The following is an 11,182-nucleotide window of genomic DNA, read 5'->3' on the forward strand; positions in this document are numbered from 1 at the left end:
CACCCTTTCTTTACATTTAATGTCTTCAAGCTGATAGATTATTTATGAGGGTTATTATGCCTGGGTAATGTTCCCAGTTTTTCAGAAGTGCTATATCGATATATAACAACGAGATACCACCCATATCAACTTCACTTGAGGTCCAGATGTCAACTGGAAAGAAATGGGTTGGGAATATGATTCACTGCTGTGAATATTGGCAGTAGTCAACATGGCTTTTATAATTTCGGAAACAGCTATTTGGCTAATGTGAGCCATAAAGCTTATTCTTCCCCAATGTTGTAGACAGTTCTTTGTGTCCCTAAAGAGAAAAATAGTGATTATTTACCAATAGCACACATAAGTTGGATTCTGAGCAGTGCTTTCTTTTTTAATCCCACGCAAAGTTTCAACCCAAAAGATATATTCCCCAAGAACATGCAAGTGTGGAACACTGTGGTGCAGAAGGGTTACAAGTTTGTATTCCTAAACTAGATTTTCTGGGTTCTAATATAAACTCTGTGATCTATAATTTGTGTGATCTTGGGCAAGGTCTGTAACATCCCTGTACCTCAGTTTTCTCATCTGCGAAATGGGCATGAGGCCACATTGAGAATGAAATGAATACTTCCATGCAAAAATGCTTAGAATAGTCTCTGGCACACATGAAGGATTCAGTAAGTGTTAGTAGTTTTTAGGATAAACATGTTAAATTGACCACATCAGTTTCTGCCCCACAGTTTAATTCCTGGGCTGGCCCAGGGCATGGATCCTGTGGTGGATTATCTCTTGGATTGCTTCGCTCCAGCTTTCCCTCAGCTTCGTACTCTGCTGCCTTCTCTCCCTGAGCCCTAGGATTCCCATTGCCTCCTCTGAGGGGCAGGTGATTTGTTATAGGCCAGTTCTCATCAGGACAAGAAATGGAAACTCACTGTGTGTGTTTGTATGTGTGCAAGGGCCTGTGGTGGGGTAGAGGTTAGACCATAGGTTTTGGAGTCAGTTGGATCAGGTTTGTTGTTTATAGCTGGGGCTTCATAATGACTAAGTGACTAACACTTTCACTTTCATAACTAGGAATCACTCAGAATCACTTCCTCATTCTGAGCCTCAAATCCTCTAAAATGGGTACAATACCTAAAGTAATTATGATAATTAAAAGAAACGAAGTGGCATAATTCTGGGCATGTGGGAAGTCTTTCATAAATGTTAGCTATTATATTTACATATCCATCCACACCAAATGCACAGTCACCAGCCAATACCAAAGTCCTTACAATATAGTTTGTTACCTTTCACAGGTTGATTGATAGATAATTTAACATTAAAAAATCTGTCCTTTTGGTTTCTAATCACTGCTCTGTTTCAGTTGCCCTTGTCAGTTTTTAAATGGGCAATTTCACTGAAATATGCAAATGGCAGTGGTGGATTAGTCGCTAAGTCATGACCGACTCTTGTGACCCCATGTAGCCTGCCAGGCTCCTCTGTCAATGGGATTGTCCAGGCAACAATACTGGAGTGGGTTGCCATTTCCTTCTTCAGAATTATGTAAATACTAAGGGATAAATTTTACCTCTGCCGTGTGCTGGGGATTCAGACAGTTCTCGTCTTCATTTGATCAGCTTTTGAAGAAAGTCCATGGGTTTGCTCTCATTTGTTTAGATGGTTGGCGAAACGGTGACATGCTCCAGAGACAGATGGCAAGGGCTGGGCCCTCATGAATTTGTTATTGCTGTCATTGAAACTACAGTTGGGCCTTGTCCTCCACTGCTAGAGGAGAAAAGAGGGGCTTCGCTTTGAAAGTGTGGAGCTGGGCAAGTCTTGCAGAAGGTGAAATGCTGGGCGAGGATGCAGGACCAGGACTTCACAGTCTCACGTGTGGCTATGGCTGATCCCAGTCAAGCTAATGCTGGTGCTCACAGCTGCAAGAAATGGGATGGAAGAGAAGCAAAGAGGCCTAGTAGACCCCCAGCTTTGATTCTTTTAAAAACCTGAGTACATCTGAGAGGGCAGCATCTCCCTGCCGTCTATTCCATGGGACCTGAGGCAGGCTTGCCACCTCCTGAGTTCCTGACAGCCCAGTTTTTGAGGGACACTTTCATAGGTTTCAAATCCATCCCTGAATATTCCTATGTTGTACTTTGAGGGCTGCATTGGAGTTCCTGCTGGGACTCAATGGTATTTTCCCTAAAATATCCTGAGATGGATCAAGCATTTTGTAGCAATGATGGTTCAATCTCATGTGACAAGTTTCTTCCCAGATGACGTATCTTTAAACAATAACAGCTAAAATGCACTGAGTGCTTACTATGCAGCAGGTCAAACATCTAAGATTTATTATCACACTTGGCCTTCAGAGCAACCTTGAGAAGGAGGCGTTCCCCTTGTTCTCACTTTACAGATGAGGAATTAGAGCTCAGAGGGAGGGAGTTTCATGTAAGTCTCAGAGCTGGAGAAGAGTACAGTGATACTGAGATCTTGGGTGACTTATATCTGCAGTGACCATAGTGTTTATCATCCAAGTGGGACATTCTTGAGAATGACAAGGGGTGCTGTAGTACACCAGGGCAATAGTCAGAGTCCAGGACCATTCACGCAAACTGAGACACAAGCTCTCAACTACCACCTATATCAACTCCGTGTGTGTGCGTGTGTGTGTGTGTGTGCTTAATGCATTTGTTTTTAATAAATCAACCTGGGCAAGTGATTAAAGATGAGTCTTCCAGGCACCTTTTGCTAGGTTAGAAAATGAACAGTTTGGGGGTCTTTGAATGTTCCTCAAATGCATGCATAAGGTATATAGTTTATAGGTCTGATTGGATGCTTTCTTCCTTTTTTTTCTTTTATTTAATACACCACCTTTGGACCTTCATTTCAACTCCCAAGGATCTTTTCCCAAATCAACATTGTGCTTCAACACTGAAGCAAGGCCAGCAGCTTCACTTCCTCCTGAATACCTGTTAAGCACCTTTGTCAACAATGATCCTGTCAGTGAGATAAATCAGATAAACCTTTAATGTTCTCATAGGCAAGACGACTTTGAATTTAGTTCTCAGGGAAGAAGACCTGGGGAAAATCACCTGAATTCAAAATTGCTTAACAGTAAGTTTCAGGCTATGAAGGCAAAAAAAAAAAAAAGTCAGAATAGGAAATATTCTGATCTTTTTCATAGAACATGTTTCAGAACCCAGAAGACAGGACCAACCCAATTGTGCCAAATACCAATAAGCAATAGGTTTTAGTTAAATATTCATGAAAAGGATGTTTGCTTTCCACAGGGTACAGTGGTCTGCTCTGTTTGGGTTAGGCAGTATCATTCACACTTTTTGGGAATAAACACTGATGACCCTAAAACAGATTATCTGGGACTGGTGTATTGTTCGCTTCTGCAAACTTTGGTTGGACAGTGCTGCTAAACAGAAAGTTATTTGGACTTCAAGCCTTGAGGGGCCTGTCTGTTTGTACAAGGTACCACCAGATGGACCTTTGTGGGGAAAACCTGCCAGAGCATGGATGTTCTGGTCTCTGAGCAAACTAAATGAAGGGGCTCCTGGCTGACTCCATGAGTACATGGTCTAGTTTGGAGAATATTTTAACCAGTAGGTTGTGACCAAGGGTGGCCTTACAGTAGCCCAAATCTCTCACTGCTTCCATTTGTAAAGACCAGAGGTCACACCTGATCACTAGGGGAGGAATGCAGCCTGTGACTGCGTATTGTTTGACCTGTCCAGTGTCCATCTTCATTATGTTTTTTGAACATTTGAATTAGTTAACACACTGTAGTCAGAAGATTTTGTATAGATATTAGGACTTTTGGATTCTTAAAGATATTGAAAGTTCTAATGACAGTTGTCTAATTGTCATAATCACTACATCCGCGTGGATAGGAGTGGCTTCTCTAGTTCCCTATATGGTCCTTCCCAACAGGTCTGCTTCACTTACCTTGAGGACAGAGTCTGCTGTCCCTTGGACAGGGTTTTATACTTTTGTTTTGCTGCACTGTGTAGCCTATGGGATCTTAACTCTGGAACCAGGGATCAGACCCACACCCCCTGCATTGGGAGCTCAGAGTCATAACCACTTCCCACGGGGAAGTCTGTATACTTCCAAGTTACTTCTCGGTGTTTTTATCTCATAGACCCCCTCCCTTTGCAAAGTGTGCATTATTTTTCCTATTATACTTCAACAAAAAGAAAACGAGCCCTAGAAAGACTAACTGACGTGGACAGACTTATCCAGAATATTGCTGGGGGAGTAAAGACCAGATGCCAAGCCTTCTGCTCTGTAGCGTCTCCACTGCTCACTCACCCAGGGCTGTTCTGATTCACGGGCCAGTGTTAGTTTGGGCCTTAGACAGACCGCCACCCTATTCTAACCAAGAACACACATGCCGGGTGCCCCAGGGCCCCTCTCCCGGGTCTTGTCTTTGGAGGGCTGTAGCCTGGGAAACAGAATTGAACAATCCTGCAGACGTTGTTCTCTTGCTTCCTCACCCCTCCTCCTCTCCCTCTTCTTTCTCCGCATTTTTCTCCTTTCTCCTCTTCTTTGGTTACCACCCTCTCACCCTTCTCTTCTGTCTTTTTCTCTAATATTTCTTCTTTCTTTCTTTTTTTTTTTTTTCACTTCCATCTACCTGTATCACATTTGGCCAAAAGCTTTCTTTCTAGTGACCCTGTAGGAATTAAAAGGTGAAACCCTCTCTGACTGGACACATTTCAGTCCCAGGATCAGGCATGGGCTGCAGTCCTCCAGAAGCTGGTCCTGAGACAAGAATGGAAATCAAAGTAGTTTTTTACCGAGAGTGGAGTGATTTTAAGAAACACCAGTAAGGACATGGAGAAGTGAGACAAAAGAGGGAAGAAAAGCAATAAATGGTGTGTCATCTAGCAAATAACTGTGGAAATTCATCCACCCAGAGAAGCAAGGAGTGAAAACAATTCAGAACACGTGTCTCGGAGTTGCCTGCTCAAGGGGCAAGGGTGCTGGAGGTCACCCCTGCCGGTCACTCCTGCCGGTCACTGAGAGGTGTTCTTTTTGGGTTGGACATTAATCCCTGCATTTCTAGCTTGAATAACCCAGAGCTGTTCAATATCATCTAGGAAGATCGATATAAATTTACATCAAACCCAAAGTTGAGTTTCTTGGCAGACAATGAAATCTCTGATAGCAAATGATTACACTTTATAGTCCTTTCCATTCATTGGAAGTGCAAGGGGACCTATGATGGTGAAAGAGTTAAGAACTATAGTTCTAAAATTTACAGATTAAATTCCAGTATGTTTTTTACATTTTTACTTGCTAATTTGATATTATTCAGTTTAGTCATTTTGGGGGTCATTTTCATGGATTCTTTTATTTGCATTTTCCATTTCATCCAATTTCTATATAACTATTTCTACTGAACATTTTTTAAGTATTCTGGCTCCAAGGTATAAAAAAAACAGCACAGATTTTGTTTAAATTGGAGGATAATTGCTTTACAATGTTATGTTGCTTTCTGCTTTACAACAATGTGAGTCAGCTGTAAGTACACATCTAACCCCTCCATTTTGAACCTCCCTTCCATCACCCCCCATCCCAGCCCTCTAGGTTATCACCAAGCCTTAGCCTAAGCTCCCTGCCTTCTACAGCAGCTTCTTGTTAGCTGTCTATTTCACACATGGTAATGTACATGTGCTTCCCTTGTGGCTCAGCTGGTAGAGATTCCTCCTGCAATGCAGGAGACCTGGGTTCAATCCCTGGGTTGGGAAGATCCCCTGGAGAAGGGAAAGGCTACCCACTCCAGTATTCTGGTCTGAAGAATTCCATGGACTGTACAGTCCATGGGATCACAAAGAGTTGGACAGGACTACTCTATTTGTCCCACCCTCTCCCTCTCCTCCCCGCACTGTGTCCGCAAGTCTGTTCTCTATGTTATAGCACAGATTATTGAAATTTGCTTTGTTGTTGTTGTTTGTGTGTTTCTTTTTACATTAGTGGGGCTTTCACATATGAATATTTGGAATTAAATTGACATTATTTTATATATTTATATATCTTTAACCATATAGTTCTCAGTGGTTTTATGTATATGTGTGTATATATATATATGTAAGTTCATGTGTGTGTGTTAGTCACGCAGTCATATTTGACTCATTGTGACCCCATGGCCTGTGGCTGCCCAGGCTCCAATGTCCATGAAATTCTCCAGTCAAGAACACTGGCATGAGTAGCCAGTCCTTTCTCCAGGGGATCTTCCCTATCCAGGGATCAAACCTGGGTCTCCCTCATTGCAGGCAGATTCTTCACCATTTGAGCCATCAAGGAAGCCCAGCCATTAGGAAGTTTAAAATGAAAGTGAAAGTCCGATTCTTTGTGACCCATGGACTATAGCCTTCCAGGCTAGGAAGGCAAAAGAGTTGGACATGACTGAGTGACTAACACTTCCACTTTCATACATGTGTGTGTATGTGTTATATATATATATATATATACACACACATATATATGTATATGTAAATGTATATGTCTCACACACACACAACTTTATTTTTCTACTTAGTTTTGGAGGTAAATCAATGATACGTATTTAATTTCCATTCCCTGATACATTTATCTCTCTTGTCTTTCTGTTTCTCTCTCCAGGTACACACACACAGACACATAGCATGATTGAACATGATTTTCATAGAAATTAAGAACACATATCCACTTTTTACTCATTGTCTTACAAATCTGACATTTTAGAGAGGGAGTAGAAAAGTGGGTCTTCAAATCCCTGGATCTGTATCTAAGTGACTGATTGAAAGATCGGGAGAAAAAACAGGGTGAAGAAGCCGTGTGATGGTATCTCACGTAGTCCTAATGGGAGGCAGCTAGTCCTTAAACAGCTGAAAAAGTTTTAAGGTAGAAGATTTTGCATCCGAAATATCCAAGGAATACTGGAGCTTCACCCCAAACTGAAAGCTCTTTTAAGACATAAAGATGTGAAATGTTTGTTGCTCAGTTGGACACAGAGTAACCAGATTGGCTTTGATATGGTATATCAAATCCATCTTATCAAGAAGAGACAAATTCTGATTGGTCCAAGAGAGAGAAAGGTCAAATACTTCAACTCTACTCACAAATTCATGCTACCTCATTTTATCTATTTCTTTATGAAATACTCATTGGACAGCTAGTATGCTCCAAGTCCCCATGCTGGGTGTTAGCACTCAGTAGCTACTCCTACCCTCATCATTTACCTTAAAGACCTTGAACTTCTGCTTCTCTTTTTTTTTGCTACAGGTGGGCAGGCATGTAGATTCTTGTTAATTATTTGTCTAGGCCTTGAACTCTTGAGAGAAGCATTCTAAGTATGGAAAGAATTCTGCTAAACATTGCCTATTGATCATCTATCCTTTAGAACTTTTCAAAGGCCATCTTTGTTTACTCATGTGATCCTCCAAGGCATACTGTTATTCCCATCTAAAGCATGAAAAACAGTGGGATGGCTCTGCCATTCATTTTTGAACTGAAGAAAGTCATAAACCAGAGGAAGTTAAGCTCTGGCAGAAGGGTAGCGCTGAAGGGTGAGGGCTGGATCTGGAGTCAAATGCTGCCTCAGACGTTTCAGAGCTGTGGAGCGGGTCCCGTTCTCCTTCCTGTGAGCCCTCTGCTGCAACAAGCCAGGCCTTGGTTTTCTTCCACCGCATTTCTACCCCCGGGGCAAGAAGTCCGCAGGTCTGAGAGATGTACCCACCTGGATCCCACACTCTCCCTTTGAGATCATGCTCCAGGTAACCTGGATCAGAATTTCTTGCCAAATTCTCTTAAGTCCTTTCTTGGACCTACAGGGGGCTGCCTCTCCCCCAGTGTATCCAAATGAGAGCAAATGGCACTGCTGGTATATGTGCTAATAGGCTGGCGGAGTGTGCTGTGGGTAGCACTGTAGCGTGTGGATGCAGCCTGGACAGGTGGCCTAAACTCTCTGCATGTTGCGCGCTCAGCCTCTTGTGAGTATAGATGGCTTTGATGCTATAAAGAGAAGATGGACAGCTTCATTCATGTTCTTGCTTTGGACCCACAGCTATGAGGAGCCAGCCTGAATCTCACACTGGACAAGTCATGTAATTTCTCCAAGGCCCAGTTTCCCCGACACGATGGACATGAGTTTGAGTAAGCTCTGGGAGTTGGTGATGGACAGGGAAGCCTGGCATGCTGCAGTCCTTGTGGTTGCAAAGAGTTGGACACGACTAAGTGACTGAACTGATAAAGGTACTGAACTGAGTACTGAACTGCCAGTACTGATGGCATTGCTTTTATGAGGAAAATTCATGTGTAAAAAAGGCGCTTGCGTACTGAGTCATGTCCAGCTCTTTGTGACCCTGTGGACTGTGGCCTGCCAGGCTTCTCTGTCCATGAGATTTCCCAGGCAAGCACACTGGAGCGGGTGGCCATTTCCTCCTCCAGGGGATCTTCCCGATCCAGGGATCAAACCCACGTTTCTTGTGTCTCTTGCATTGGCAGGTGTTGTCTTTACCAACTGAACCACCAGGGAAGCCCCTCAAAAGGCACACAGCTTTTATTAAAAGTTGCCTTTTTAGCACTATCATTTGTTTTTAAAGCACACACTGACTATATATCAGACAGAATTTTTAAAGGGAGATCTGCCTTCAAAAGTTAGATTATATGAGAGAAGAAAGATCAGTGTGACATAGGATTTCCACATGGAGTCCTAGTATACAAAGCTTCTCCTCTCTAAAAAGCAGTGACTGCCTCATAGGGTAGCCATGTTGTTTGCAGGAGTTCCTTGTGCAGAGCAGTTAGAACAGTCTTGAAGCGTTTGGTGAACTTTAGCTATGAGAAGTATGACCACTATAGTAAAAGATGAGCCATCGTCCATTTCTAATTTGTCATGTCTACATCTGATGAAAAGAGAGAATAAGGTGAACGTGACATTGAGCCATGGCGGTTGGACATATTTCTTGAATTCCAAGTGACAGGCCTCCTTCTGCATGGATGTTAGTTGTGGTTATGCAGTACAGGCATGGTTACTTAGGTTTTTCCTTTCCTTTTATTTTGTTTTTCCATCCCCAGTGTGTTTAAAAACCACAAAGGCAAAGAATACAAAGGCAGAGAATAAACTGCATGTGGGAGAAGAAAGCAGCATTGAATGTGTTCTGAAAGCACACAGGGAAGATGATTGATAAGAAAATATTCAACACATGATGCCCTTCAGAGATAGCTTATCAGAGACTGGGTCAGCTCCACTGGTTTCACAAAATGGTCTTCTTATGGGAAGTTTTCCAGGACCAGCCAATCCCGTGACCATTGTCTGTGGGTTTCAAGTTCAAGAGAGATTATTGTTTCCAAAGCATTATTTTTGAAGGTTTCCTCTCCTCCCCCCACTCCATGCCCCCTGCCCCACCCCCCACCTGCAAGGAGTAGGAGGTAATCCAATCTATACATTGTTGTAAAGAAAGCAAATGAGCTTTGAGTTTCTATAGGAATGTGTCCGGGAACTCCAACCTAAGGAACACAGTTAGTTGCCTACGTGAATGACAGAGACTGAGGTGGGGAGAGGAGAGGATATCTTGTCAAGCATATGGTCAAACTGAAAGTATGCGGTGGTGAGTAACTTAGAAAATTAAAAGTGAAGTTAGACCAAGAACATCCATGTCAGGGTCCTAGTTGCTGAAAATTTCAGTGTCAGTGATGAGGAGTTATTTCATGTGGGGTTCTCTAGAAGCAGAGCCTGAGACAGGGATACAGTGCCCAGGGCTTAAGGAAGAAGGGGTCCTAGGAGAAAGGGAGTGAGGGGATCCGTGGGTCAGTGAAGGCACGCAGCATGTGGGTGGTCTCATCTGGAGCTGAGCTGCAGCCTCATCCCTCGGAGAGCCCTGAAGCATGAATTGTACCACAGTTGGTCCTACCTTGGAGCAAGGAAACTGGCATTTATCTTAATTTTTAAAGCACTCATTGTCAGTCAGCCATTTGCTATCTCTCCATGGCTTCCAGGAGCAGGGAGTATAAATTTCCAGCCAAAGTAGATCTGATTTGGCCAAAGGCAATTATCCAAATAAGGGGACAATTGTAAAATACCCACAGCAGTTGATGAATGGACACACCAGCCTGTTAAAGGGAGTAAGAGCAGAGAACCAAGAGTGCTGACCACGAGTATTGTGACAGGTGATTATATACGTGCTAATGTATGTGGATATGCGTGTATATAGCTTGGAGATTTAGGATTATGCTTACATAAGCATGTTTCCAGAAATCACAGATATATGTTGCAAACATGACTACATCTATTTCACATTCGGATTATCTTGGATCCAATTGTGAATATTAAAAAGATTTATGGAAGAACTGGGGTCTGTCAAGATTGTCAAATTCCTAGTCTGTAAAAAACTGTGTACCCTGGGTCAATGTTTGGCCCTCGTTCTGTAAACCTTGGTACTTAATCCATAGCATTTTGCTCCATCTTCATTCGGGGGCATGCTTTGAGAGCAATTACTGTCTTTAGAGTGGAGATGGGGAGATGATTTGCATTGAACCTTTGGAGGCAGGCTGTAGAAGAGATCTCTTCACTGACTTGGTTAGAATTAGATGGAAAGGGAAAGAAGATCCTTTCTTTGGCTTTTTTTATACTTAATAAGGGAGCCTGAGGATGCAAGTATTGGGCTGCCCAAAAATTCATTCGGGTGTTTCCTTAACACCTTACAGAAAATCCTGGACAAACTTTTTGGCCAACCTAATAGTTTGGCTCCTTTCCATCTCTTCCCCTTGAGATGAGTTACTGAAGATCCACTCACAGGACTCCTAGGAGCCTATCCTTGGGTGTGTGCTGACAGACAAGGCTGATGTGAATGGAATCCCATGTGTTCAGTGTGCTATAATTTCCAATTCTGCTGTCCAAGGAATGAGGTGATCCCCCAATACTGACAAGCAGTCTACATGTTTGCAGCTTCTTATTTGTCAGCTACTACTACTTGTATGTCAGAAGCAGACAACTTAGCTGTAGTATTTGCAATGAACATGACAAGTTTTATCACAGATTAAAAAAAGCTGCTAAAATACACATTTTGCATCTCATAGCGGAAGCCAGTATTGTTCTCCTTTCCCTATTTTAAGTGTATATCTGACACAGTGACCTAATTGTGGGGATTTTTATTGAAAAGGGAAAAAAACAAGTTTATCTAACAGACTGCATTTATTTTTACCTTCAGAAATAAATTTAAGAAAA

The sequence above is a fragment of the Capricornis sumatraensis genome, chromosome 15, assembly GCF_032405125.1.
Source record: "Capricornis sumatraensis isolate serow.1 chromosome 15, serow.2, whole genome shotgun sequence".
NCBI classification, from domain to species: Eukaryota; Metazoa; Chordata; class Mammalia; order Artiodactyla; family Bovidae; genus Capricornis; species Capricornis sumatraensis.